We start from the raw sequence: 6620 nt of genomic DNA, 5'->3' as shown, positions 1-6620 counted from the left end.
TTTGTCTAGTTTCACAAAACATTTCAGCTTGGTTGGGCATCTCTTTATTCTCCTTAGTTGCACGCTGCATTTTTCAAAAATAAAATAATTAAATACAACAACTAAACCAAATAATATAAATAATTACGTTTATAATTAAAATACCACACCAATCTTTCCCTTATGACACCGAAGTTCATAAATCTCGTTCGGTGTCTCCATTTCTGTTGAGCTTTGCTTTTCGAATTTTGTTCTCTCATTTCCTAGATGCAATAATATAAAAACATTGCATCAAAGATCTGTTAGTGTAAGAGACACATTGTAGTAGACAATATGATCTATAATGATGAATAAGAGATACATTATATTTCTATTTCAAGCTTGCATCAAAGATACAATCATGTACTGCAAGGATTTTGACAAGTGTATTCCTAGTCCTAATGCATAATATGGAACATACAAACAGACCAAGTAAAAATAGTTAATTCACTATTGATCACAGGGATAGCTTCCTGATGAACATGCTTCAAAACAAATTTTTCATGGTGCACAACTAACAGAAGAGTTTATACATAAGGTCTACTTCTAATGTTTGGGGTAATTATTAGTTAGAAACTCTTGATAAAATAGGGAGTGAAGATGAATTTAGGTAAATTGTGATTGAAATGTATTATTACATCATTGTTCTTAATGAAAATCATTTTTAGGATTTATCCAAATACCCAAAGATTATAGTCAGCAATTCACCTAATCTCATTTTCAAGAATTTTTTTGAATGTTGTTGGAAAAGAGGATTCTAATTATCCCATGTGAGAGAGAATGAAGAGAAATGAATTCTATTTAATGTACAATATTTCCCAATGGGCAAGTCTATCAAGGATAAAGGAATACCTTTTTAAATCATCTAAAACATGATAGCTTAACTATCACATGGATTACAAATCCACCCAGGCATTAACTCATTGTTACTTACCACAGATTATTTCTAGGAGACAATGTAATGGAAATTAACTTATCTAATAATTTCTTCGCATATTTGATCACAGGGCTAGCTTCACCAATATAACAAGTATAATATTACTTTTTGACAAGTGCATTGCAATTTAAGATAAACTGAAGTTTAAGAATCTTACTCCAATATTTCCAAGACTCCAATATCGTATGAATTCCTTAAAATGTGATTCTGGAATGTCTTTGGGACGATTTTTCAGGCACTCATATGTTGTTTTGTACTTGCTAAAATGTTCTTCCTTGATGGTGCATTTGTGTCGCCTCCAAGCATCATTTAGAATAGCGAATACATTTTTTTTCCTACATCTGGAATGATGTATTTTTGCTACAAAGAAAAGAAGCATAATTAGAAAGATCTAAACCCACATGCAGGAACACAAATTAAAAAGCAAAAATTCTAAACTAATACCTTGACATAAGCCCATATGAGATCTTTATCTGGTACAGCCTTCCAGTTAGTGTAAACAAGGGGACAAAAATCTGAACTCCTAGCCACTGTTCCCAAAAAAGTTGCTGAATTGAACAACAGTTCTTTAATCTGGTCCAATTGGCACTCCATATTCATTGAAAATGATTTCCATTCTATCTTCTAGTGAAGGATTAAATCCATCACTAGCCAAACCAAGTCTTATGTTGCGTGAGTCAATAGCAAAGTCAAGATGACACTTCCCATCTTTCCATGCCTCACCATCGACAGGATGTCTCAACTTCCCATCTTTTGAACGCTCTTCTTCATGCCACCTTAACGAGCTAGGTGTCTTTGAACACATAAATAGTCTTTTTAGTCTAGGAATTAGGGGAAAGTGTCTTAAAACTTTAGTAGGGACTTTGTGAACATTCTTGTTTTTATCATTCTCACTAGATGATTTTGTATATCGTGAAGCACCACATACATGGCAGGAGCAGTCATTCTTATGATCCTTCCAATACAACATGCAGTCATTAAGACAGGCATCAATATTTTCATAATCAAACCCCAAATCTTTTATCATGCCTCTAGTTTTATAAAATGAATCAGGGAAATTCAAATGAGGCATAGCTTCTCTCAAGAGCCCTAGCAAAGAGGTAAATGATGCATTACTCCACCAATGAAGACATTTCAACAAGTACAATCGAATCGTGAATGACAATGTAGAGAAATTCTTACAACCTGGGTACAACTCTTGTTGTGCTTCTTCAATTAGATTATAGAACTTTTTAGCATCATCATTGAGGCCCTTGTTAAGTTCATTATCTTCTGCCATGCAACCATCAAGATCAGTGTCTTTTAGAACCTCGCCATGACGAACCCATACATCATATCCCTTTTCAAACTCATATCATATTAGATGGTCGTACACTATAGCCTTGACTTCCCAGCAAGTATTGTGACATTTAGCACAAGGACACAAAATTTCTGCTCCTTGCGGTTTTCCATTAGTGTAAGCATAGTTTAGAAAAAACTCAACACCATAAATGTACTCTGAGCTATACCTCGACAATTTAATCCATTCTTTGTCCATCACGGTAACTAGAATTTTGGAAAATAAAAATAATTAAATTGGTCATTTAAGCCAATTGAAATTATGCATAAGGTGTTGAGGATCTAGTACATAAAAAAGTAAGTACAATATTAAAATATTCATTCAACTATTAATTTCCATACAAATCTTAAAATATATACAAAGGAAAAAAAAGAAGAAGAAAAAGAGACATTTGAAAATATAAGTAAAGTAACTTCAAGTCATATTTCATAAATGTGTGAGACTGCAACAAAATTTGTTACTTCTTCTTCTTAATTGAAAAATTTCCTACCATTTCATTATTTTCAAAGTATAATATTGTCGCATTTTTTATATATGATAGCATATTATTCAAGCATATAGCCTATTACGTTGCATTACTGTCAAAATATAACCATGTCCCATATGATATATAACTAATAAAAACATATGATATATATAATATGATAATATGTGATATATATATATATATATATATATATAATATTATAATTGATATGTCACATTCAAACATCTTTCACTGTTATATTTTAAGTGTTCAATAAGTGATCAGTTTTTAGATAATGATGAAATCTTTTAAAGAAATACTGTTTGTTTCAGAAGATCAATAAGTGAATCTAACGATGGATAAATAAGAGTTGTTTATATAAATATGCTAAGGAAGGTTATCTTTTTAGTGATAGTTACACTTTTGAAAATCACAAGAAAAATAAGTATTGGTATTTATGGATGGAATGAAAGAGAAATGATGTTCCCTTTGTTTGGTGTTGCTTCATAAATTAAGTGGAATGGAAATGAGTATTTTTTTCATTTCATCCTTTCCAAAATTCTCAAGCACTTGAGGTGTACCAACAATCAAAATAAAATGTGCACAGTAGCTTGTTACGGAACATATTAGTGTTAGGTATAAGTGGCTAAAATACACCTAGAAGGGGGTTGAATAGGAGTAGCGGTCAGAGTATCCGCTTTTTATGAACAACAAATAATGCTGAAATAACCCCAGATTAATCGATTAAAAGACAAAGAATAATCGATTAACGCAATCAACTTAATCGATTAAAATAGCTCAGATTACACAAACAGATTCGGTTTCTTGCACGACAATCAACTGAGATCGAAGCAAATATACAGAGCTAACAGATATATCAGAGTTACAATAGTATAGTATAGAAACAGAATATTACAATTAAAACAACTATACAAAGTAAACGATTAAAGCAATAAAGAGCGAGAGGAAAAGAAAAAGCCTGCAACAAGGTTTTTATCCTGGTTCGTTTGCGGGTCCACTTGCAAACTACATCCAGGCCTCCCGGCTGATCTGGGAGATTTTTCTTCACTATAATTGAAATAACGTTTTACAAACAATTCTTCCAATTACAACACTTAGACTTTTTCTTCAAACTAAAGAACTTTATCCCTTGGTTTGACTCTCTTCCTACCGCCCAAGAAAACCTTTCTTGTGGTGTAGCCCCAGCCAAGAACCTATTCTTTCTATCAAGATCTCTAAGCTAATGAAGATACAACACAATCTCGTTGGTGGTAAGACACCTTGAGATTCCCAAAGTTACAACACTTTTTACAACAAAAACATATAGTAATCTAAAGCAATTACAATGCTCAAATTAAACAATTAAGATATTACTCTACAACTCTAACACAAGTCTCATATAACATGATAATGCATTAGTTAAAAACAAATTTTACAGAATATGAAATCTTAAACATGAAATGCCTCTCAATCCTAAAGCATAGAATTCTCTCTTTTCTAATCTCACAAATGCAATGACATGTAGATGCAGCAATTAACACGAAATATGCTCTAACTCTCTTAAAATCTAACATGCAAGTTATGGCTTGAGTTCTGAAAACGCAGTTTATAAAGAATCAATTCTGCAGCCCAATTAATCGATTAAAACCTTGGTTAATCGTTAACGTGTTACAAAATTGTAACTGATTCTATTTTCCAAGTTTTCTGTTATAACAGCTTTTCAAAAACTTATGTTAATCGATTAAAGCACTCCTTAATCGATTAACGCCATATTTCCAAGTGTATTTTCAAATTGAAAAACTCAAATACGTTATGCACTTAATTTATACATGTTCAACACTAAGTTTATGCCTAGGATGCACAGATAACATGTATATATGTGATGCATGAGCATATTATGAATGACATATCTCAAAACTAAAATGATTTAATGTTTTATGCATATAAGACATGTATTGAGTTTACTTAAGCCTTAGACTCAACCTAAACTAATTACTAGTCTAAGTCTAATATTAATCTTGAGACTTAAGCATGTTGATTTGTTGATGATCTTCAAGCACTAATTAAACACAAGTTGTCCTCATCAAAACCAAAACTCATAGTGGGTAAGCTTTCCAAAGTGCTCCTCTTGACATGCGCACTTTCAATTAGTTTAGATTCTATGATTTAGTTATATATATTTTATAATGAATTCTCTTTATGTATATAATATTGTTGGGATTGGGGAGTCCTTTATAGTTATATATAGATTACATGACACTGTTTACATTTGGTCTTTTCTCCATTTTAGAACTTTTTGTTCAAGAAACTTTGAAAACATGTAGCAGATATTTTCAGCTTTTACAAGAAACATTTCTCAAAAGAACTTTCCCATTAATAAAAGCAAATATAGTTGCAGCTGCGTTGTTTTTACTACAAAAAAGTTTGAGGTTATTTGTAGGTTGCACTATTGATGAGTAAATAGAAATGTTTGTATCATTGTAGTGTTGATTGTTATAGATTCTGAGTGGAACAGATCAAGGATTGAAAAACAAGTAATCTAAGAAATGATGAGATAACTCAAAACTTGATCTGAATCTAAAATGAAAAGGCAGCTAGTTTTTAACTTAACCTACAATGTGGATAAACTTAAGAATGTGACAATGATATTTTCTTCAGGGAATTAATGTTACTGCAAAAGAGGACTAAAATTCACCATGCAATGCAGAAGAGATTGACTACTTAAAGTACAAATTTTATGAGTTATGATTGACACTATTTTTAGATATATGGTATCAAGGTGGAAAGTAACATCACAACCATATATTCATTCAATCAACTGAATGAAATATTTCATACATTTCATACATAAAAGAATTTCTATGGTAATTTCAAATAACCACCTCACAGATTGAGCAAAAACAGAAACCGTAATCACAACAACTATATTTACAAGTCATGCATAAGACATTACCAATAATATGGATATCTAAAAATAACCCTACAAATATATACAATTATAAACATTCATATAAAAATGATTACCCTTTGTCAAACTGATTTATGTTATTTACAAATATACGTCCTTTCATATATGAAAAACTATCCTCATATGTTTCTCATGCAGGGTATCCCGAATTATATATAAGCATGATCTAAAGAAATCTAATTCCCTTTATGATAGTAAGATAGTAATTTGTCTAAAATCATTTAAAAACCCACCTTATTTAAAAAATCTGATATAATTTAATCATTCAAAATCAATCAAATCTAAAAACACAATGCAATAAAATAAAACGAAAACAAATATAATGAAGTCAATCATTATCCAACCAAATCAAATCCCTTGCCATGAGAAATCAGTTAAGGTAGTTAAAGAATATGAGTAATCTTAGCACTTATGATTTCTAGTTTATAGGGAAATCTCATCATTCCTACTTTATAGGAATCTGATTGTTTCAATCACTAAGGCTCTCTATATATACTTGTTGTACACACCTTGAATGCATATAGAAAAATCAATTATCTTCATGGTATCAAGAGTAGTATAAGCATAACTGATTTGTTTTTCGATCCACTCTTGCTTTCTTGTTCACAGCATCATGAGTTCCTCCACATCTGAAACTGAGGTCACTCCAAACAACACTCCCTTCAGCAACATTAATAGACTTGTTGTTCTCAGTGTTGGCTCTCAACTTTACATCAAGCTTGATGGAGACAACTATCCAGCATGGTGTCTACAATTCATATCCCTTCTAACATGATATGATCTCTTAGGCTACATCAATGGCATCATACCTTGTCCATCCAAACACCTGGACGAAAACTCATCCCTCATCAATCCAGCATACACTCACTGGATTCGTCAGGACCATCTCATC

General features: G+C 31.6%; 1 long non-coding RNA gene across 1 annotated transcript; it reads right to left on the bottom strand.

Moving 5' to 3' along the window:
- On the bottom strand, positions 1–216 carry LOC109342322. The gene is made up of 2 exons (XR_002107049.1): positions 150–216; positions 1–64 (listed from the first exon to the last, which is right to left on the bottom strand). It is a non-coding gene; the product is annotated as an uncharacterized LOC109342322 (long non-coding RNA).

This window comes from Lupinus angustifolius, chromosome LG01 (assembly GCF_001865875.1).
Source record: "Lupinus angustifolius cultivar Tanjil chromosome LG01, LupAngTanjil_v1.0, whole genome shotgun sequence".
NCBI lineage: Eukaryota > Viridiplantae > Streptophyta > Magnoliopsida > Fabales > Fabaceae > Lupinus > Lupinus angustifolius.
This window is presented reverse-complemented; position numbering and strand designations above follow the sequence as displayed.